Source organism: Anser anser (genome assembly GCF_964211835.1).
Source record: "Anser anser genome assembly, chromosome: 6".
Taxonomy (NCBI): Eukaryota; Metazoa; Chordata; class Aves; order Anseriformes; family Anatidae; genus Anser; species Anser anser.
In genome coordinates this window covers 38,180,812-38,205,698 of record NC_139726.1, presented here as the reverse complement: position 1 = coordinate 38,205,698, position 24,887 = coordinate 38,180,812, and the positions used below count along the sequence as shown (strand labels likewise).

The window sequence follows — 24,887 nt, the reverse complement described above, 5'->3', positions numbered from 1 at the left end:
CCTTTGTCAGATACAATTTGAATGGCCAGATTCATTTATTCTAGACAGCGTTTAACAAATTCAGTCCATGAAATAGTGGTTTTGATGAAATTGCAGAGGTGGAAAGCAATTGATTATTTTCCTCTCAGTATCTTTAAAGAATAAATACTGATAATGAATTTGTTTGAAAAGAACTGATTTTGTATGCGTAGTTTTGTCAATATATTCTTTTAAGCCTTTATGAGTTTGAATGGTTAGGAGGAACATCGTGTTCAAAATGACTGGAGTATATTTAACAATACATGTTTATAAAAACATATTTATATAAAATAAAGTCACATATAAAAACAACAGCAAACAGACCTCTCCACAATCTGACTATACACTTTTTAGCTCATACATGACATGACAAACTACACAGCAGATCTGACATTTGGCTGTAAAATGCCTTGCTCTGCCAGGCAAGTTCATGCAATTTTTTTTAACTGGAGAACTGAATTATGTCAGAATTACATGTCCTCTCTCCCATATCTACCTATTTATTTATTTTTAAGAAGAAATGAAATGAGTTAAATTATCAGGACTATTATCTCTTCCAGATTGATACACTATAATCAATTAAGCCTTCAAGCTTGAAGAGAATTCGTCATCCAACTTTTCTTAATCCAACTGACCTCTCCATAACAAGAAAAGATTTCTAATGCTACAGAAATGCCCTATAAAAGCAAGATAAGGAAGCACTGCTGATGGGTTGCTCCATGCAGTATACCTTGCTACTTTTGTTTACGCAATTCTTGGTTGCTTTAAAAACACAGTTAATATTTTATGTAATTCCAGTTCAGCGCACTGATTTAATTGCTTACCAGCATTTTTATAATGCCCCACTGAAAAACAAAAACAAAACAAAACCACCAAAGCTTAAAATATATATATATATATTTAAAGAGGAGAAATAAAACTTTAAAGTTTAAAACGTACGAATTTCCATATACATAAGCCATTGTTTTCATATTTCTCTGGCAGTTGCTATCAGTCTAGCTCTTACATCCAGCAATATGCAAACTGAAAATAGCTCCCCAGTTCTAAACCATGAAAAAGAAAAGCCAGTATTTGAACTGAGAAACTGAGCTGTTTTACACTGAAGTATATGCTTTAATTTTTCTCTTTCCTCAGACATACATATTTGTGGCAGAATTAGTGGGGTCTCTTATGTAACATTTATGGCATTCAGTCATTTGAAAGAGGGAGACAAAGGGAAGACCTTACTGCACAACAGTGTGGTTGTGAATTCTCCTATTGAAAGGGGATCAATGTGCAAAATGGCATAAACCTACATGCTGTCCTGTAACCTCCCAAATTTTTCAGCAGGCACACTTTCACAACACTTAATTGCCTTGGTTTCTGGTATTTGAGGAATTAAAAAGAGATGTGGGGTAGGGCTCACGTGGCTGAAGTGACTTGGGAGAAGTAAAGGGACAAACTGTGTCATTAAGTGGCCACTGAAGGCTGATCAGGGCCCTCATCCCACACGGGTGCTGAGGCACTCCTTGAGCTTGGCATTGAGCAATGAGAGCTGTGGCTAACATCCAAGAAAACTGAATACATCTAAATTAACTTGATGATTTTCATTAAAGAACATATGTTAATATGACTGCAGAAGTAGGAAACACAATTTTAAAATAATTCCTGTACAGAAGAGGTTAGCTCTGAAAATGAAAGCAACGGGAGCCTTATTATTTTCATAGAGAAGTAAAATAAATTAACCACTTATGTTTGAAATGTATAAATGTGAAAATTTATGTTGAGTTCTAGTGCTGCCAGATGATCAACAGGAAACAGTCTGCATCCCCAAACCCATAAATGCAACAAGGTAATACCTGAGTTATACTGGTTACTACAAGTTTGATGTTCTTTCAAAGTTTAAAAGCCCCTACACAAGGAAAAAGGTGAGCATTTCTGGAGGGGGGGGGGGGAGGGGAGAGCTTGCTCTCTGGTTTACAATGCCGTGCTCCCAACAGTTAGGTACTTCCCTAACTACAATTACCCTAGCAGGAGGATGAGCCATGCCCACTGTGCTCTAAGTGTTCCCAGCTGGTGCCGCAGTAACAGCGCTGCAGTGACCCAGGCCCCTTCCCACACCTCTCTCACAAGCTCTCTTTGCCCAGGACTGATTTAAGAGGGCAGATGTGACCTGTTCAAACAGGGGCAGCTGCAGGGACAGCAACCCCAGAAAGAGGATGGTGAGGGCCATACAGGATGAGCACAAACTGAATGTCTATGACTGTCTGCAACTGTATCCAAGATGATATTACTTGGGCTCTAACACCTTCTGCTAATCTGATAACTAACTCAGTATTCCCATTATATGTTTTTTTAATTATTAATTCATTAGGACAGAGGTTAGAGCATTAGAAGATGCATTGAAGTCTTCAGCTAAATTGTGACAGAAGAATCACCAGAGTCCTATGCTGCAGCTGTGTACGTGATGAAATTTTTTTTTTTGCTTTTGCCCTGAGGCACAGTCAATTATTTCTCACTAGGAAGATTTTTTTGCTAACCCTGTGGATAAGATTTATTGGATTTGGACCAGTGGTTGCTAAGCCGCTGGTCAAGAATCCATCTATCGTGTTGCTGCAGCATGCATGCTCTACAGCTTTGCTCTCCTCTTTCTTATCCCCTCTCAGGTCTCGCTCTTTCCCATTGACAGCACTTATTTCCCAGCTAAACTCTTCCCCCAGCATATACCTATTTGTTCCTGAGTAATACAATGTACCCATTTAAAAAGATATTTCTTACTGTGTTCTCCTCCCAAATTAACAAAGGACTGGCACCTGTCTGCCAAGTGCATACTGTTGGTTCTTCCTCATGCAAAGCCATAACCGAATAGCTGGATTCAGGGAAGGCACTCAGACTTTTGCATGGGTGCATGGCTGTAAGGATGGAGGTCTAATTTTACAGAGAATTATCTAGGTTTGAAATCAGTATTCTTTAACTTTTTATGCATGCACACAAAATAAAAATGGTGGAAGAGCTGGTAATGAACATGAAAAAATGCACTGCGTGCAGAACAGATTAAAAGCAGCCAGAAGTCTGGTGGTGGGGTCACAGGTGCTTCAAAGCAGGAGCTCTGGCTGATCCCTGTGAGAAGGCTTACAAGCTGTGCTTGCCGGGCTCACTGCCTGCAGTACACCACTGCAATATGTGCTCCAAGGTCTTCCTTGCATTTAAGCAGCATCACAGCCCAATCCTTTGCTTCCAAAGAGCTGAGTGCCTGTTCCTTTCTTTTCACACCCAAAGGCCAATGAGGGAGCTGAGCAGCCCAAGCGAGTAGCACCAAAGCACAGACTTACTACCTTGGGGCTCTGTTCTTTGTCAATGTACAACATTCAGACTTCTGGTATTTTAATTTTTAAACACCACTATTTATTAAATACAACTTACCATTTGCTAAATACTATTTACTAAATTCTACTTCTGTACAATAACGCTCTTTGTCTCTTTCCAGACGTTTTCACACAGAGGCAGAGCCTGCTCACTCCTACTGCCTGTGCAGGACCACCAGGCTCCCAGCTCACCCCCTGCCTAACGCAGGGCGTGCAGCGGGAGCGAATCTTCTGTGGCTGTCAAAGCAGATTTGGGCTGCTCAGAAAGCAGCCTGGCCCTTCAAGCACTAACACATGATTATTAGTAACTTGATCGAGCTCATACACCAAATTATGTTCCCAAATCATTTCCTAACCCACGATATTCACTTTTTAATGAGCCGTTAGAAAAGTAAATGAAAACCTCCAGGTGTGAATTCCAAATGAAAATGTTTAATAGAAAAAAGATATATACCAAGAAATTATAGTCTATTAATAACAGAGAGAATTAAGTCGTGGAAATTCTTTAAAATCTAAACCAGAAAAGAAGGTAAAGTGACTTTACCTTTGGCAAGCTGAGCCAGAAGTACCTGTATTAATAATCCATCTGAAGGCTGGACAGGACAGTCAGTAATGTGGCAGAAGACAAGCAGGGGCATAACTGGCTGTGAGAGGCAAGGAGCGAGGGCAGAGCCCCGTGGGATGAATGATGTATTTTTAAATATACAACATGCATGTGTTTATTTTTATGAGTTTTCCAGGCTAGACACTTACTGCCTCAACTGCTCCATATATCAGAAAAGAAATACAAATAATTCACTTAGTTCTAGTACACAAACACATCTACATATAAGATACGTAACACAAACCAGAAGTATTCTAGAGAACCAGCACAGTTACCTAGCTGGTGTATTCAGGAGCTGGTTGAGCACTGACACTATATATATGAAGGAAAATGGATAGATTTTCTTCCATGGAAAGTCAAAACAAACAAACAAACAAAAAAAACCTTCAAGAACATTTCCAAGTAAATGCTAGGCAGTTTCCTTAAATTCAGCTTGTTCGTTTCCCTCAGCAGGTGTTTGTTACTTGGTGTGCTCCTGGGAGCATCCGAGCCCACTGCAGCTCGAGTGGGAGGTAACTGAAGCTAAAGCAAATTGTGCTTTTAGCTTGGGCAGCCCCTGTTCAGTCTCCAGGAAGATGGTTATGGTGAAACCAAAGGACATAAATAAGACCAGGTGACTAACAAAGCCAGCTTCCTAGTCCAGATGGCCAGGAATGATTGGAAGTTTTGAGAAGAATATATAGGCAATTATTTGTTCATGTAAGTGATCTGACAAACAATTATGAATAAGGAATGAAGTAATAAAAGTCACATTCTTCTTATGGATATTTTGTAGAACTGAGAAGAAAGGTTAAATTATTTGGATACACGATGCTTTAGGAACAGTTTGACCAGGTGCAGGTATACCAAACTGGGTGATACATTACCCCATCAGGTGGCCACGAAAAAACCTCATGGTGAGAAATTAACAGGCACGGTGGTAAGGTGACAAAAATCTTCAGACAAAATCTGTGCTTAAAGCATGGAAACATGTAATTTGTTACATTTAAATTGAAATAATGGTCCAGTACAGAGCTACATAATGAATAAAAAGTTGTCTACTAGTCCATTCATTTGCCTTTCCTGGTCATGATCGGGTCTAACATGTATATTTCTGAAGTAAAGCATGAAATGCAGCACTTCAGAACTAACTTTTAGCAAACTAAAAGCACCTTTCAGACTGGAAAACTGCAATGCTGTGACGGGAATGAGAGTTAGGAACTTAAACTGACTTATTCCGCATGCTGACCTGTTGCCTTTCTGAGACTGTTTAACATAAAAACATGATGACATCTGAAGAGAAGTACTTGGTTAAAAAGGAATCACAGGTTTCTTACATCATTTAGTTCCCACTAGTAAACCACAAGTAGAAAGAATACAGCTAGAACTGGCCTGGTATCATTTTGAAGCTGGCTTTAATGAGAAAGCCGCAGCATTAACACCTGCAGTTAGCCCAAAGACATCTGATTGCTCTCCAGGCACTTCTTAGTGTTCTTCCCCTGAACAGCCGCACAAGCTGACAGCAGCCATATAAATGTTCTGCCTTTCCTGAGGGACACTGAAATCCCCTTTTTACTGAAGAAATGCTATGTCTTGCTCTGTCACAGGTGCGTATTTCCACAGCAAAAAGTTTGTTTGGTGAAAAGGCTTTTCACCCACATCTGTGAGGGCACAGGAGAGAATGAGGGGATAAATTGTTTTGTCTTAGAGAACCTTCCGGAGTGTCACCAATGGTTGTGTTTATGCTGCCAAAGGAAATGAATCTTTCCAGAGCTTCATAACAGAATGCAAAAAGGTCTCTGAGTTAGGCACGTACCCTGCTGTGGATCCGCTGCTTTTCCCACATTTAGCCTGAAAGAACACTTCGTGTGAGCAATGCAGTATGTATTATTGGGTGAGGGCAACAGCTGCTGTATAGCCTGGTGATGTATGGCCTGCTGTACAGAGCACTGTATCTGCTCCTGCATTGCTGCGTCTTTGCTATTTCAAGTATCTGTTCTAGTTCTGAGGCTCTTATACTGGTTTATTTCTCCTGTTTCACCTGAAACACCATCTAAGCTAATGGTCATTTTAGCAAAGCAACATTTTCAGATTAAAGACAATTTTAAAGAAGCACCCAACAACCTCTGCTGAGGACATATTTCCCTGCCACCATGTAAGAGTGTTATGAAAACCCATTCTGAGGTTCATATAAATACCTGCTTGTTTTGGGATGAACTCACAACAGTCCAGACAGCCGAAAAGGAAGAAAGCCCTGTTACTCTCTTGCTCTTGTTCATAGGGACTGGTAAGCTGTTAACATTGTTAAAAATGGAGAACCAAAAGCAGAAATGTGGGCTTGCTCTGACTTCTTTTGAAGACACCAGAGGTGTTACGCTTGGCTGCTAACGGAGCCAGAGTAGGCTTGAGCCAAAGCTCTAAGCACCAGCTTCACAGTGATGCTTTTAAGGGTCACAAATTCCATACTTTGTAAAGGCAGTCTGAGATTTTAATTAACATTGTACATTTGCCTCCATCAAATGTGTTTACTGTCTTGAGAGCCTTTTGCCTCTTTCAGACTTTTTTTTTTCTTCCAGCAGCTTGTTGCGTCTTACACTAAGGATAATTCCTGTCTTTGAGCCTGTACTCTTCAATGAGCCATGTTTATCAAATTCATGAGACGATCTTGAAACTAAGGCCAAGCCTTTTCAGCTGTATAAATTAAATGTGTTTTTCTCCATGTTAGAATAGCAGAGCAGTGACTGTTCCAAAAAGAATGGTTGCAGCAAGAGAGAAAAAAGTTCAACCGCATCTGTAATCTAATTTAAATGTTGTGATTAATACCCTTCTCTTTTCATAGCCAGCTGTGTGACACTTATCCATGTTATACATTTTTAAAGCTATCAACTGCATAGATTTTTTTTTTCCAGGAGAATTAATCACATCCCTGAATGCATGGATATAGTTAGAAAAGAATCAGTCCTAACAAGCTCTGAGCATTGGAGTTATTAGGCTTTGTGGAAGAAAGCCAATCTGGCAAATAAGTTCTGTCTTTCAAAACAAACAAAAAGAAAGCTTGCCATGTCTGAGTGTATAGGAGAATTAATCAGAAGCAGAACTGAATGTAAAAGTAAAAGTAAATGATAGGGAGAAGATTAAGTAACAAATTAGTGCAAAAACTGTGCTTTGAATCAATCCCAGAAGAAGCTGAGTGCCATTAGGCAATCCTTGTTCACATTGTCCTACTGCAATGAGCTAGGACATATGTACACAGTGTATACAATACATAACAGTATAGACACGCACATAATCTCCTGCATATAATTCTATATCCATGTGTACATATATTTAAATACCCAAACCCAGAAACATACATATATATATATATGTATATGTAGTGCTGTGGGGAACGTGTAGTCTGTATGGCATGGGGCTCATGTCAGCTCCATACTGAACTCCCCTTTGCATCTTTGCTCCATTCGTAGCAAACATCAGTGAAAAGGGCTACAAGGGTGATCATAATATGAGAGAGATGACCTTCTCCTGAGAAGCAACATCAGGGATTTCCAGCTGCATGTCACTGTAAACACATGCCCTGGAAGGACTGCAGAGGTGAATGACTTGTTCCCTCCCTCACGGTTATGTTTTAGGCCAATTTATATATCTTTCTTCTATATGCCAATGTGTCTGTGTATAGCCATGGCTCTGGCAGACATCTGAAACACAGATGGTCCCTGAAGCAGAGTGCAGGTTCCCTGAGAAGACATCTACTTCACTCCTGCTGGAGTAGACCAGAAGAAAGTTCATGGGAAGGATAGTAAGGCGGGTAAGGATGGGTAGGATAGGTAATTCTGTCTAGAAAGCTCTTTACTTAGAATATGTATAGGACACAGTTTCTTGAGTAAGGTTATGATATCAAATGAATAATATCTGATTTGGCGGGTGCCACAGGCTGGGGCACCTCTGGGTCTCAAAGTGAATGTAATAAGGCTCCGTGCTTTCATTCCTCCTCACCATCATCTTCAATCCCAACCCTGATGAAATTTAAGAAAAGAAGATGCTGTTATAAGCAAAACAAGCCGGTAATCCTTCAGCAAGTACTAATGAAATATTGTCAAGAACACCAGGCCCAGCATAAAAGGTCAATTTTGTTCACTGCTGTCCTAATACCAAGTAAGACTGAGTTCAGAGCTGCTTCTGGCTCGGCTGCATGTAGGAGGCACAGGGAAACTTGTTCAGGTACAGCTTATTGCTGAGGCCTTTCAGAGGTCTGGCTGTAAATGAAATCAATTGTTTATCCCAGGACAGAACAATCTGGCTCTTAGCAAGCATCAATGTGAAGAAATTTTTTTTATATGTTAAAATAAAATGAACTGTTAATGAAACTGCTTGTTAATTTTGAATGGCTGTATTTTATTCTGTCTGGAAGACAAATGTAGGTACCAAAATACCATAAGAGAAAGCGGTCCCAAGGAAAATTTCATAAGAAAACTTATGCATAAGAAAACTTATGCTTATAACTTAAATACTTATGCTGCAACTCTATAGCACTGCAAGAAGTTGTCCTCACCTAACCATCGATTTCTAGGGAACGCTTTAGGGTATAAACAGCCTCAGTAAACAGGCAATTCTGCATCAGTTCGTTCTGTATAGAACATGCTATCGGGGCTCTTTGTGCATCATTTAAACTCCTTCCAAACAAGTGATGCTCTGTTAATTTTCCTAATTCAGCCACATACTCAGAAATGTTCATTTTCTTTTCATTCTGCTTACAAAAACAGAAATGCTCTTCAAATCACCAGAAACTTCAGAGACAGGTGATTTTGGAAGTGTTTTTTTTCCATGCTATCAGCAACTGTTTTGTCCGCTGGTTTAACAAAGGCTTTTAGTCTGCACAGCAAGTTGTAGGTTTTTTGCCCCCATTACACTCAGGAAAAATAGTACCTTTATCTCATCAGCGATGCTATTAGAGGTGGTTCAGGCTTTTCACTGAGCATACTAGTGAACTATCAGGCAGGCCCTTTTTTCCTTTACAACAGGCATTTTTAATCTCCTCACTGTTTTCCCCTCTTACAGTAGGCTTTTCGTCGGGTCTGCTGCTGAATTTGGGATTTATGCCCATTTATTGCCCAACATCCCTGCTTTTACTTCTTCTGGTACAATGTCAGAACACAGAAAGCATTCAGGCACTTTTAGATCCTAAATTTCTACATATATTAAGCATCATGAAAGGTTAAGCTATATTCTTAGCATTGTGTTTTCATGTTCCTTCTAAAATACAGAATGTTGTCAACACCTGGTTACTTGGAAGTGGTTTGAAGAGACACCAAGTTCTTCCTATACACTGTAAGAAATGTTTAACCTCCAATTCCCCAAGGACAGAAGCAGGAACAGATTCATCCTGGAACATGGGGTATTTGCTTGACTACTTATTGCTCCTATACTTTATTATGAACACAGATTAAAAAGCATGAGCTTTGGGTAATGAGGAGTTATAAATGTACTTTTTTTTTCTTTTTTTTTTTTTTTTTTTCCCATCTGAACTTATTATTTCTGTTCTCTTTGTCTCCTGTGCTCTTGTTTTTGAGAGCCCAGTGCTTGGATGAAATAACAGACTTCTTAAAGATACTACAGCCTGTAGTTTAAATTTACTACTCTTTAAATTGTTAAAAATGCTGCTTCTGTTAATTGCATACTACAGAGAAGTGTGTGTGAACAAATTAGTGGCATCAGCTCACAAGCTAGAAAATGTTTTCCTTCACTAAAGATTGTAATTTTCATAAATGGGCACCTGTTGCTGAAAGACTCCTTTTTCTTCTCTTCTGAAAGTTGCAGTGTATCAGGATGTACAGAGTGGCTGCATTTAACCATGGCTGAACAAAAAAGAAGACTGATAAAAGATGCTTTAAAATCCAGTCCAACCCAGTGTAGGCATTTCTAATGCAAATGGAAGCTATTCAAGAAAGTGCATTGCTAAAAAGCTTTTTTGAAAGCTTTCTTAACTGAAGAGATGGATCCTCGTCATTGTTGGTGCTTTGTTGATTTCTGCTTTGTGTGTGTGTGTGTTTTCCCCCCTTTGGGTAATTTCTAGTAGGACAGAGTAGTAAGAGTTTATATTATTTACTAAAAGCCAAGCATTGGTGAATTATGGGTGCAGCCACATCAACTATCTGTTTTTCTGTGCTGATTCTTTGTATTTAATATCTCATGTGAATACGCTTTGATTTGTAATGTGGAATTTCCCTTTGAAAAATAAATTGTCCTTCAATTGTAAGGGTTAACTTTCTCAAATTTACAAGCTCTACAAGCAGTACCGTTATGTGACTACTAAGCCTTCATGACATGCAAAATTATTTCCAAGTAAGCTTCTGCTGCCAGAAACAAAGAGAATAAAAGGTCCCAAGTTCATGGGCTGTAATATATCAAACCTTCATACTACAGGTGAGGTTGATAGATAACTCTCTCAAGTCTTGCTCAAAGATGCTCCCCTTGTAGATGTTCAAAAGAAAGTTTCAGAAAGGCACTTTTTAAACTTCAGAGATTTCCAAGAGAAAGTAGAGCTTGAAAGACAATACCCAGATAAAAAAATTGTTTGTTACAACTCGAGTGGAGAGTAAACTGCCAACGACCCATCTGCACAATGCACTAAAATATTCTGACAGTTTTAAGTGCTCAATATACTGTGGCATGTTTTCTGTAATGAGTTTAATGCCACTAAAACACAGCTCGGGAAAAGCTTCTCAACAACCTGGGCAAAATGGAAGGCCAGAAGCAGGCACAAAAAGTGCTGGGGAAAGAGGAGCAGTGAGGCATGTTTACTTCTGAAGGAAGCCTTACTTCCCAAGCACATAGCATGTACAAGCAGGCAGGGCAGTCCTGGTTTGTTTCCTTGGTACTCTGATACCCTAGTAGCCAAGGCCCTGGCAGTCCAGGGCATTACATGATTATTGTGAATTATCTGACATTGCATTCCTTCATTTTTTTTTTGCCCCCTCATCCCAGAGATGTTTGTCCATCCAGGTATGTTTACTGATGGGAGGAGACCCTTGGACCTACAGAGGACATATATATGCACAGTGCCAACTCTGACGTGGCAGTGAGCTTCCTTTTGTGCTCCCCATTGCCCTGATCCTGCTATTAGTGGCTTTCACATGCTGCATTTACCAGGCAGGTGAGAAGGCTTTCAAGACTAAACTGCTTTAGACAACTTGAAAAATAACTACATTTCCCTTTTTGATCATTTTAGATACTGGCCAGTCACCTACCTCTTCCACCAGCCCAAGCAGTAGTTTTTGTTTAGGAACTAATGCATTGCTGACACAAGATCTGTAGATATGCTGTAACAGAAAAGAAGTCAGTGTAAACTTTGGAAAGACTTTAAAGCCAGATGGTTTAAGTAATAGCCCAAGACTGAGGAACAAAAAGCCATACAGACTGAGTACTAATTAAAGCCACAACCTTTACTAGTATCTTTTTAAAAAGCAACATATGCTTTTCTGCCCTTCCTCTTAACAGGCATCAGAAATAACACTGTTGAGTTTTGTATGAAAATGTTTTTATATATATGAAAAAACAGCACACACCACATGGTTTTCCTTATGTGAAGAAGATAGAAGAAAGATCTATGAAGGTCCTCTGACTTAACTCATTTCCAAAAGATGGCACGATAATGTAGTGTTAGGAAGGTTGTATAAGAAGTTAAAGAGATTAAATTACAGTAAATAAATTAATTTCTGATATTCACAATTATTGACATCCTTATCTATTTTTATTATTAAAGACATGAATTAAATTAGAATAAGAAGGCGTTCCTGTTCTCCCCTGTGCTTTCTGTTTTATTAATAGGATAATAAAGTAGTCTAAAAATGAAATAATTTTACATTGTCACTTGAAAACAACAGTGGACAGTAAGCAGCCTGTAAACAGCCCAGAGGTGTAAAGATGAAATAAAAAAAAAAAAAAGAGAACAGTTTAAATGCAGGAAATGGCATATCATTTTTCAGATTTTTTTTTGCTTCTGATTCATTTTTAATTGATTTTTAAAAATTTCAAGCCTATTTTCTGCCTCCTCATTCTGAAATCAGAACAGTTATGAATAATTCCCTTGTTCATTTGGCAGGAGTTGACAGAGTTGTCTGAATTTTTTTACCACACAAGCCACTGTTTCAGAAGCAGGCTCCTCACCCTTCACTACATTCTTCTTAAGAAATTCTGGAATGGTACCATTTCTTGTTTTTGCTTCTCACACTTATCAAGACAAATGTTTTTGATTACTGCTAGACTGGGCTTTGCTGCAACTGCTTGACAATTGCGTTATCAGTCATTTTACTATCAGTCTTTATACCTCATCAGTTAAAAGACATTTTGTCCCCATGGTGTAATTTCCTGGAGTTTCTTTGCAGAGGTTTTATAGAACTAAATGAATGAGTTCTGCTTGCTAAAAGAAAACACTATATCCACAATTCCATTTATTTGATGAATCCAACTAAATACAATTCAGCAATTTGACATGACTAAATGGTTTCTGACAAGATATTGGAGTTTCAAGGAAAGAGGCACTTCATATGCTCTTCTGTCTTGTATCCATTGCTCATAAGGTGATGTGTTGTATTGTTTGTTTGTTTGGTTTTTACCTGTATTAAATTTAATAACTCCAGTACACCCATAAACATTGAAAGTCATTTTCCACATATGCTTTTTGCTTACGAGGCCTTTAAAATAAAACTGATTTCTTCACTCCATCTCAAAAAAGGGCATTCAGTTATCAAATGATAAAATACCGATATGTCCATTGTATATGTTTTTCTCAGCCTTGTGGTTCTTGTCATTAATCCTTTCCTAAAAGTTTAGAACATTAAGCCATAGCAATACCTTGAATAGTCTGGCCTCCAGCCACCCACCAAGCAGATCTTGCTGGCCAAGCCAACACCTGAACACAGAGTATCTCACACACTTTCATCCTAATACCTGCAGAGAATTATGGAAATGTGTATGCCCAAGCAAGGTCTCTTGGCTTAACGGCACTACTACATAACAAGACTATCAGCACTGCGCATTTTCCTGTATTTTCAAATTTCTGTATTTTTTCAGCAATGGAAATCAGCTTTCTGTATAAATCTCACTTTTTACTTCTAGCAGTTGGTGCACAGTACATCACTCCTGAGGGACAGAAGGATCTTTGGGAGAGCTACCGCTTTCCAAATGTGACCCTCAGAAGGAAGCTCATCTCTGAAAATCGCTCTTTTGTTCTTTTTCCATGATATGATATTCAGTTCTCATTGTGGGACTGCAAGCTGAGTTAGCTCACCCCAGGCAGCTTTGGATACATTTATACAAATGATCAAATCTGTGAAGCCATTTAATGAAAAGGCTTTTGAGAATAATCCAGTGTAATGAAAATGCTATTCTTTACATAATACAGTTTGCTATGTTCTCAAGCAATTATTTTGCTTCAGACTTTGCAGGTGATTTCTAAGAAACTCCCGCTGCCGCACTTTGACAAGGTTTTATTTAAAGATTTGCTGAAGATTTTTTTGCTTTCATATAAGTTAGAGCTGGAGATGTCCTGCCTGCTTTCACATGGATGGATCAAAGGTGGGTAGGCAAATGCCTGAAAAGAAGCTTGCTGGCATTTTATTTGGCACTCACACAGAAAGATTTCTAAATAGATGGAGAGATGGTTGTGCAAACTTGGTTGTGCAGGGCATGGAAACTTTCTGTTTGGAAAGAGGCATTGTGACCCACAGTGAGAGCACTTCTGAGAGCTTCAGATTTGCAACAAATGACACAGCAGTTTCCTAACGGACCTTCCCAGTCCCCAGTGCTTTCATTTTGTAAATCATCATTATACAGAGACTTCTGTCCCCTTTTTTTTCCATCCTCCAGTTCACTCCCCAGCTAAAATTCACCCATCACCTTTCCACAGTTTGTTCTTCATTTGTCATGTGGGCACGTATAGCCTTTTCAGCTATAAAATTTATCCCTCTCATGGTGACTTATATCTGTGGAAGGACTGACTCAGTGACATACTTTGCAATCTCATTAGCACAGACATCACTGTGGTGTCTTTGTGCTATCCAAGGAAAAAGAGGAAATGCCATGTACTCATTCGTGTGCTGCATGTCGAGGTTGCAGGGGACACAAACCCAACTAATTCAGACCAGACAGAAAAATAGAGGACATAAAGTTTCCAAACAGCTGCCATTTCAGGAAGTGAGAGCATGTTCCCTTGCTATCGCTTGGCTTTTCACTCTTTTCTGAGCAAACCCTTCAAGGTCTCAGTCTCTCACCTTCCTGGTGCCATCCCTGCTCTTACAGCCTTCCCTGGGGAAGGAGCAAATCTCCAAAGTAAAATAAGATGTTTAAGGACTCCAAGACTTTCCCATTAACCTTAACTCATGGTAACATACAGGTCAGAGCTCTCCTTGCAGAGAACTGCTAACGAACTGTTTAGATATTTCACCTTGCAGGTCCTCTCAGCTGCGAGTAACTGGAGATTCACCAGATGTGATCAGTCCTTCTTGTTCAGGCATTACTACCACAGTGATGTGCCACAGGTGAGTATTAGAAGACAAGGGTTCCATTAGTACTCACTACAGCTAGGAACAAAATTCTATTGATTTACACAAAAAAACATCCATAGTTTCCTACAGTTGTGGCCTTTGTGTCTTTTATTTGTCTTTTTAAGAAAACTGAAACTATAATGCTGGGAAATGGCAGCCTTTTCTATTTTCACTACATGTACTTTATACCACTGACATCAAGGGTTATGAATAAATGGTAGAGAATACAGGTACGAATACATGATTTAGAATAATCTCTGCATACAGCAAAATATCATCTCTCTAGCAGTTGTAGTCTTCTAGGTGTTATTTACTGTTATTTCTCTAGCTGATTTTATCCAAAACATGCAGTATGGGATTTCCTACTATGAAATGGCAGAGATGTTTTTTTCGTTCCATCTTACACTGTGTTTAAATCACTTGATTTAATAGTTGCTATACTAATATTTCTAATTTTCTGCTGCAAATTAGATTAGATTGAATTTGAGGCAAGTATATTTACTTATTCTGCAATGAGACCAGACCCTTAGTCATACAAAAATCTCTCTCTGCCAGTGTAATATAGCCCAGTAAATCATCCTTATGACAACTCTGGCTTTGTTTCTGTGGAGCAGACAGTGTTTCAGGGTTTTCTGTCAATCACAAGAGCATCTGCTTTTCCTTGTGGATATTTCCATCCACAATTCAGAGGGTATGTGTTCAGAGATAACGGCTGATCTAATTTCATACAGGAAAATAAACGCATTCAGATAAGGTGAGAGGGAAGTAATTGAGTTAAAATCTGTCTGGTGTGCGACAGCAGCGATCAGATATACTCTTCATACATATTGCTAAAATTGCCATTAATAACTGGGTATGAGTGAGAAATGGACTTTATCTTACTCTTCTCAGAATGGTTCTCCAAGTCAGTGCTTTTCACTGCTAATTACCTAATAGGAGTAGGTGTAAGTTCCTTTGTGGTATAGTGGCATCCTTCACAGAAAGTATAAGTGCACTTCTGTGAGGTCCAATAAATTGTTCAAGTGAAAAACATGCTGTGGATTTCTCTAGAGTTGTTTTTCTGAGACTCAGGATTGGATGGAACTTGTTTTGAGCCCTGTTTTTCCCACCGACAGCAACATAGCTAGGTGAGGAGCATGCTAGGTTTCTTTTTAATTGCTCTCAGGATCCTGAGGATCTTGACACAAAATTTATATATGTATATATTTGCATTAGTTATTCAAATCTTCCTAACTCTGCACACTTTACATCCTTTCTCTTCAACTAAATTCTGCAATTCATACCATTGTGCTGATGATTTATTTCTGTTATCAGCTCCAGTACCTGAAGGGAAACAGAGGGTTATACATGTCTGGATTCTAGACTGTGCAGCAACTTCATCTTACCATAAAACAGAGCCTGAGCTCCATCGCTTTCCTAATTGGACTGAACAAAACATCTGTGTTTGGCCTCTTTCTTCAGGGAGAAGGCCAGCACAGCGCAGTGCACAACTATAAAAATGCCTGCTCCAAAGGAGAAGATGCCCCTGGAGCAGCAGTGGAGCAGAGCAGTGCACGGTTGTCATCTGAGCCTGTCCACGCCACCCGAGGCACAGGGTATGCCAGCTGAGAAGGTGCAGAGGAGAGGTGCAAGAGGGGCAGGGCCACCGCACTTGATGTTCCTGAGTGTGCAGTAACGAGAGCCTAATGGATGGGGACCTCTTATGGAGGGATTGGCTTCTAATCAGAGAACCAAGTCTCTAAGCCACACAGAACCAACCTGCTCCCATGTATGTTATTCTGAATGCCATGAAGGCTGCACCTAGAAATCCCTCTTTAGCATCTATCTCCAGCAAAACACATTTCCTAATGCCAGCAAAACACGTTCCCTAATGCCTCAGAACATCTTTTGCCATGTTTTTTGCAATGTACGCAGGCTGCATCATAATTTGTTGGAACTAACCTGAACTAACCTTAAGCAAGTTAGCTTAGAGCCAACTACTCAGCAAGGGAAAAGGATTCTTACAGACTTCTAAGTAGTAGCATGAGTAGGTTGTTTTCGGTACCACTGTTATTTGCCTACAACTAGTACATTTTTATGGGATGCAGACCAATACAGAAGCTGTAGTAAAGCCCTAAACTGAAGATTTCAGGAAGGTGTAAAGGGTTCAAGGAGAAGTGCTCTATATACTTGATGCACTCTTTTGCCCTTCTTGAGGCACCTACTGATTCGTTTTTAGGGCCATTTAAAAGAAAAGATACTGGGCCAGATGGGCCAGGATGGTCACTCTTATGTTGGATGAAGCATTGATCTGTTCTTCACCACAGTACAGATGAACCCCTTCCTTCTGCTTTACAGGTTCCCTTGAAATAATTTGTCAGAGGTCATACCCTGAGCCAAAGTAGAGTTGAGAATAGATACAAAGGCTTTGAACTTTAGTTCTGCACCTAATGACAGACTTCTTTTCCTGAAATAATCTCACGTTTGAGACTTGGAGGAAATTTTTCTTTGTATTTGTTGCACAAAATATTCCTGCCCATTCAGTTTCTGTTATTTTTCTATGGAGAAAATTATTATGACCTTCAAGTGTAGCTTTATAAATTTGTTCCATTTTTAAACTATATGAGAACCTGCAAGGGATGACAGAAATCTTAATATATGCTAGGAATATTTAAATGTACCTGCAGGTCTAACGATAAGTGCATTTGCATTATTTTTATTTTTTTATTTTTTCCTAACAATACAAAAATTTTATCACGAAAACCTTCACTTGGCAGAGGTTGAATTAATATGGATTATCTGTATGTGTATATTAGCCCTAAAGGCCTCAAACAAACCCAAGATTCATTTGGACCACAGTCAATATCGGCTTCCTTTACCCATCTCCACAGCCATTGTGACATGCGTTAGCGCATGGCAGACAGAAAACAAGAAAACCAGTTGACATTTTCTAGGCTTAATGCTATGTTTTTCACCTGTGCTTGAAAAAAGTGCATTTATGTTTGTTTTTGACTGTGCTTTCCTGGAAAGGTAAAGTTGAATCTATTTCTACTTAAGGGCTGTTTCTTGAGCTATATACTTTTTTTTTTTTCTTTTTTTCCACTTCTTCCCAAATAGGAGGGAGCTTTGCCATATATTTTTCCAAGTTTTGTTTTGTGATCTAAGTGCATTCCTCATTAATATGTATGAACAGTAAGATTTGCAGAAATACTTCACACAGGTTTGACATCGCTACTACAGATTTCTGGAATTTAGAATTTTTTTAAACACAAATACACACATGTATTACTTTTGGCTACAAGGTCAAAATAATTTAGAAAAACCTTTCACTCTAATACTTTGTCCTTCTGCAAGTTAATGGTTTCTTTATAGTACTAATGCCATCAGACTAGTTTAATGATCTCAAACCAGTTTATGCTATGGATGGGCTACATCTATTCACTCCATACAAAACTAGCATTAGCAATACCAAAGGAAGTTATGGTTCTGTAGTTTCCTGAGTCCTCTTGGAAGCCTCTCCTCCTTGCCAGGCCCTTAGTGAACATTTAATTATATTTTCTGAAGGGTTATCACTATTTTACCTTGCTGCTTCTACTTCCCTATTCTGCGATAAATCCACTGCCACCAGGTGAATTTTAATTCTTCCTTCAACAGCTTATCTACTCTGGAGTCATTTCAAAGCCCTTTAACACTGCCTCTTCACTTCACTCCATGTCTCTGCCACCAGCCCCTCTAGTAATCTGTTCCAGAGTCGTGACCACCTCAGCTTCTTCCTTGAAGTATGAAAAAAAGCAATGAACCCAGGCTTCCAGGGATGTCAACCTTATCTCTGTCATTAACATGGTTTTATGACCTCTTGGCCCCCCATCGTCACTGATGCAGGCCTGGATCTTTGCTGCTTTTGCTGCTAACATGCTCCTAGTTGCTTGCCTTTTGTATTACCTTTGCTATATTTATGCACTTTTTCGACCTTAGTTCCTTATCAGGTTTTTACATGGCTTTAGCTTCTATCTTTGTACCCTTTTCTATTCTGCTTCCCATTTTTAATTTTCTCTAAGCTGCTCTCCTCTCTTATAAATCACCTTGTTAAGCTCTTTACCGAGCTGCATAAATCTTTCCTGAGTCCTCTTTTCTCTCATGTGTACCCCTATCCAAACAGCAGCTCCTCAGCTGTGATGGCCACCAGCAGCGCGCAGTAAGTCTTTGTACATAAGCTGGAGAGGTGGGATTTACAAAGTATAGGCATGTGGTTTATTGTACCCGACTGCAGCGTGACTAGGCAGGCTGCCTTTGTCCCTCCGAGGAATTATGTTCTTAGACGACGGAGGTTCAGCTGCATTGAGAAACATGGCTCCTTTTTGTAAAGCTGGGAAGATAAGCCTGCCTCACCTTCTATCTCCATGTGAGTTTATCCTGCAAGGGGAACAACTTAAATGCTTAAAACTTTACAAGGTTTTAATTCTATGACTGTAGATTAAAAATGGCTGAGAATGTGGAACTTGAATTCCCTCAGCATCTCGTCTCTAGTACAGATTTTTGTGGAAGCAGGGGTTCAAATCAGAAGCAAATGCTGTTCTGGTGTTTCATTGCTTTGACAGGAAGGGTTGGAGCCAGTATTTCCCCCAGGATGGGCTGGGGAGAGCAGGGCAGGACCTGTTTGGTTACTCCTTGTGTGCTGCTGGCACCACATTCACCTGTTACAAAGACTCTGGTTTTAAGCTAAGTTACCAAAAGTTTTCCTCCTCTGCCTCAACACACTGCACAGGCATGGACAAGTTAACTGCTAATATAGGAAGGGATATACTGAGCAGATCAACAGCTCTGTATTTTTTATCTTTAATTACCTGATATTTCCCTTGGTGTTTTCTCCTGTATTCTCTCCTGTTAGGGAGATTTCTGTTTAAAATAAAAGCTGATGCCAGCCTGACAGGAGAGGAGCCAAATGAATTCATAAAATCTCAGGCATCCTGCTGAACAGATTCCAGGGCTATTCAGTTCCTGCAATCTGTAGCACTACCAACACACTTTAAAGACCAGCAGGTAACTTCTCACCATTTTTGACAAGCCCTAGTTTTGGAAAAAACTTGGCTCCTCATGGATTAAGAAGTTATTTTGATGAATCTGGAACTTCCCCAAACTTAGTATATGATAAATTTAGAGCAAGGATAAAAGATGGTAGGGAGCTATTTTACTTCCTTGGTTACCCTCAGTGTATTGTGTCTTCACCCACATCTGGGTCATGTTGCCTGTGCAAGGACAATCGATCACCACAGCCTTCTTGTTTAATCCTTCTTAACCTTCAATCTTTGTAAAATTAAGATTATTAATTTTAATAGTCTTTAATCTTAGTAGTGCGGTAGTGCAGTTCAATGCATAAGTAAAAACCTGTGACAGACAAAGCCTTGAATAAATGGAAAGGACTAGTTGTGAAAATAAAAATGCAAAACCTGAAGAAGAGAGAACAGAGATGGAATGGAGGAAGAAATATGGCAAGGGAAAAAAGTCTACATCAGTTGAGAATTTTTTTTTTTTTTTTTTTTTTTCCACCTGTGTTGTAGTACCTGTGCTTTGATTAGAAAGAGGGATAGATGTTCGGAAAATAGTAACATTTGTTACCCCTTCCTGGTGGTTGTTTTTTTCCCCTTTTTTATTCTTTTCTACATTTGCACACATCTGGGCAATAACAGCTCCATTACATTAGTATATTAACCCTTGGGCTGTTAGTGCTTCAGCACTGGAGAAAATATGTATCTGTGTTTCTTTACTGGCTTACAGAAGAAGAAAAAGGAAAAAAGAAGCAAAACCAATTGTACCAATTGCCTCGGTTGGTTTTGGCTGCAGGAGGCTGGAAGGCTGCTCCTGGGCTGGTCCCCAGGGAGGCCTGGGGCAGGCGGGTGCTGTGCTGTGTGGGAGATGCAGGCACCCGAGGGTGCAGATGCGCAAGACCCCAGGCCAGCGGGGACAAGGGTTTGGCATGGCACTGTGCCCTGGTTCCAGTGCTGTGGGTCATGCTGTGCAGCAGAATAAACTTCTGCTGGTGTCAGAGTAAGGAGAAACACAAGAATGAAAGCCTCAAAAAAAAAAATAAAAAAATCCTTCTATTCTCTCTCTATTCTCTCTCTCCCATCTGTTGCTTCTTTATCTTTCCTTTGCTTTTCTCTAGCGCTGATGCTGGCAGACACAGCAGGATGGAAAGAAATTAATCTTCACACATAAAATATGTTTTCTCAGAGTGAAATCTGTGACTTGAAAACCAACTTGACTTGAAAAAAAAACTAAACCCACATACCCAGGAGGTTTTCACAGTTGTCTGATATATTTTTCAAATGTTTACTAAACCACTATTTCTTTCTCCCCATCTTTCTGACAAAAAGGACCCTGTCAGCAGAGAGGTACAAATGAATGGGGCTGGAAGAGAAGAAACCTCTTGGAAAAGTGCTCCACTGACAACCAGGTGTCTGTCCTAGGCACCAACGTCTGGTCAGCTTGGTTCCCAGAGTGCCTAATCTGCATCATAAACTCCTCATAGGCTTTGAATTCTTTTACGATTAACATTCCTTCTAATATACATCAGGTTTAATTTTTAGTATTTTTTATTTTGTAGTTGATTTCTTATTTGTAGTAGCTGTGTGTTTGTTCCATGACTGTATTCCTAGTCTCCCTCTGCTTGGGCACCTATTTTTATTTTTATTATTTTTATTTTTATTTTATTTCTACTTTTTAATTGCCAATATTATTGTGTGATGGTTTGATTTCTTTTTTTCTCTGCTGCTAATGTTTAATCTCCTGATTATGATATATGCAGAAAGGTTATGATTTTCCATTTTATTGATACTGATCACTCAGGAGTTTTTCCAGAACATTGCTGGGACTGTTGACTTTTTTTTTTTTTTTAAGTTTGCGTATTGTGTGTTCTGCCCTAATAATTTTTGAACTACTTGGATAATTTCAGCTACATTCGGCAAGGAGACAGCATTTTCAAGCATATCAAATTCCTATTAGTTTAATGAAATAGAGTAGCCAGAACCTATTAGTACCATTACTGAGGAAGAGGTATCTGAGTGAATTAATTCAAGTTAGAGAGAGATTATAGGAGCTCTGCTTCTTCAGAAAAAAATATAATACAGATCCATAGGAAAACAAGATATTCACTGAGATACTCATTTTTCTCATAGCCAACATTGTTAAGACCTGTTATTTTTTGTGTATCTCATTTTTCACGTAGTAAGTCCTATCTGTCAAATAGGATATAAAAATGCATCAGATGGCAAAAAAAGAAGGATTTCTTGTCTTCTAGATTCCACAACATCCAACCCCTGGACAATATGGTATCCGTACTAGAATGGTTACATCTGCAAAAAGGGCCAATTTCATCTCCTTTCATGTTTTTGCCTAGAGGCAGCTTTTACTCTTAAAAGCTGCTAAAGCCCTTAATTAGCTCCAGCTACACGATCGCTGCTGCAGCTGGATTCAAACTGAGGCTTACCACGAGTGACATGTTCCTGCCGAGCACTGCATTAACTTCTGGATACCAAACAGTGCCATTTGTCCTCAGCTGTGCTCCCTCCCCGGCAGTCTGCCTCTCGTGGGGCTACAAGGAGAGCAGCTCCTGAACACTGCATGCCTGGAGCAAGCGCTTTTGCTTTCACATTTACTACAGTATTTCCCCTTTGACCACCTTCCCTAGGAAAATTAACCATCATAAATACATTACAAACAGTGGCAATACCACCTAATCCATTTCTTTTTAATTGACAATTCCCAGTGAATTTTAGTTCCCCATATAGGAAGTCCCTTATTCAGCTGCCTTCAAACTTGCATCCTGTTACCAGCATGCTATTAGCAGGCATATGCTGAGGAGCAGTCGAAAACTGTTGGGTTATGTGTTCAGTACTGCCTTGGATCTTATACGTACAGCTTTGTCTTGGGCTGCCTGACTGTCAGCCGGCGCTTCCGTGGCAGTTAGCTGGGGTTTGAATGTCCGGGGACTATGTAATTGGTATCTAGCTGTGAGCAAATTCCATCATTAAAAAAACAGAACTCTTTTTTTTTTTTTTTTTGGTACAACTCTGCTTATATTTTTACTACTGTGGAATGCCTGAAAAGCTAGAGAGTATTAAAATACATAGCTGAGATGACAAAAAGTTGAAGCAGTACCTTGTATATTCACTTCTCATTCAAGGGGAGCTGTGAATGAAATTCTTCTGGGTTCATGGGAGTGACTTTAGATGTTGAAAACAATGATTCAGATTTGGTTTGGTTCAATCATCTGTTATTGTCTAATATTTTTATCATGAGCTTAAAAATGTGTGCACATATACCACCTTGATACACTTCTAATTGTTCTCTTTTAAACATGTGTAGACGTTTTCTTCTAAGGAGACAGATATGCTTAATTTCACATTTTTTTTTTTGCATTTGGAATTTTACTTATGCATCACTAAAAGTGTATGTGTTACAAGCACATAGCAGTTTCCTGCCTTAGGAGCTCATAACCAAATGCAACTGGAGAAAGTGCCACACTACAGAAACTGGCGCAATGTGTTTCAGGTAGGAACTTGGAGGAGAGCTGGGGAGTTTGGCAGGTGACCATGGAAAGGCTGTTTTAACTGTAGGAGGAAGCACTGAGGAAGTTGCCACATCAAATGCAGGGCAAGGAGATAAAAAAGCAATTAGAAAGGTGACTGGAAAAGAAAAAAAAAAATTGGAAGAAAATAGCAGAAATGAAGATGGGGGTGAATTTGGTCAGGGTTTTGAAGGCAAGTGTACAACGATGTTTGTCAGGAAAACCTCTGTATGATATCAAGTGCTGAACTTTCTGTTTGTTCACAGAAATGGGTTGCTTGCTTTTCTGCTTAGATAAAAGACAGGTTGACACACCTTGATAGATACAGAGGATTTACGTTTCTTCTGAGAGGTCCCACATAAGACAGCAGAGGAGCAACCAAGTTGGGAATAAAGATGCAGGTGAACATTACAGTAGATCTCTGCTAATAAAATTACATCTCTGAAACATGGTTAATCTCCTTTTGTTACTGCTTTTAACTAGGATTTGGTTTAATGTTAGATCAAGAATAGTCACCAATTTGCTAGTATGTTTAGGGGACAGAAACAAGAATAAAGAACTGAAGAAATTATTCTTTTACTGATGCCTTTTAGTTGTCATCATGATTTCTACTCCTTCTTATTGTAATTTCCTGTTACACCTGTTTAGCTCACTATGCCATCTACAAAACGAGACATTAATTTTATGAGCCTACCCAAACAAAACCTGTGAAGTGTCTGCATAACGCAGCACAAAGCTCTTGTGACAGATGCAGAAATACAGACACAGTATGCAGCGCACAACCCAACTTTGTTCTCCAGTTGTTATTTTCCAATTTGTATGTACATAAAACAGAGTCTTTAAGTATATCTGAATGGAAAAACTTGGAAGAGAGTAAAAGTTGTAAAAAATGTTTGTAGTATAGAACATTGCCTGGGCGTGACTTTTTAAGCAGATGCACTGAACAACGTTAGGACTAGGTAATGATGAGCCACAAACATTTCAACTTTTCAAAATAAAAACATCATGTCTAATGGTATGCAAATTATAACAATGCTGAGAAACTTTTAGCATCACCAAAGGCTTCTGTTTGTAAATGGAAACATCTGTGAAACTAAACTGATGGATTTTTTTTCCTCTGCTTGCATTAGAAGGTAGCAAAAAAAAAAAAAAAAAAAAAGGAGAAAACCAAAAACTAAGGAAGAAGCTCGACTATGAGTACCTGTGGCACTTCCACACCCCAGTGCTCAATGCCCAGCACAAACTCCAATTTTTTGAATAAGAAATCCTGAAAGAAGTTTACAATCAATGATTTGGATGTCTTTCCATGCAGTTATGGTCCGTGACTTGCAAAGACATTAGCTCCCATAAATGTCTATTCTGACCTGGGCTAATTCAGAGCAATGTTTTTCTTAAGAGGGTTTCCTCTCTTTTGTCTGCCTCTGGCATTCGTGTTGACTTAGGCCATAGCTTGAAACATCATCAAAGAATATAAGGTCAAGCATATTAAAGCATATCAAGAAGAGATTTGGGGCTTTTATTTTTACTTCTAATCTCTGATGATGTGAAAAAGTGTGGAAACAGAGCTCAAAGCCAGCCATATTTTTAAACTCAGAATGATTCATGCTGTCCTCTGCATTTTGTGGGAAGGTTCAGATCAATTCTTGTTTTATCTTGCTCTGTACTTTAATCTCAAACTGATTTCCCATCTACAGTTTGTTGTGCTGTACTTTTTTTCTGTTGGCATATTTTTAGAAAGAGGAAAAAGGATGAAAAATCTTCAGCAAAGACTCAAAAGTATTTTTGACTGCAGTATCCATTCCCTAAAATAATTCTCCCCTGATGAGGAGGCCATAATAAAAAAGGCACTTTTACAA

At 39.1% G+C, this 24,887-nt stretch overlaps 1 protein-coding gene across 1 annotated transcript in view; it reads right to left on the bottom strand.

Annotated features, from left to right (window-relative positions):
• LOC310902102 (uncharacterized protein) overlaps positions 1 to 24,887 on the bottom strand; it is a 382,687-nt gene that overhangs the window by 108,126 nt on the left and 249,674 nt on the right. The gene's annotated exons all lie outside the window — the stretch shown is intronic.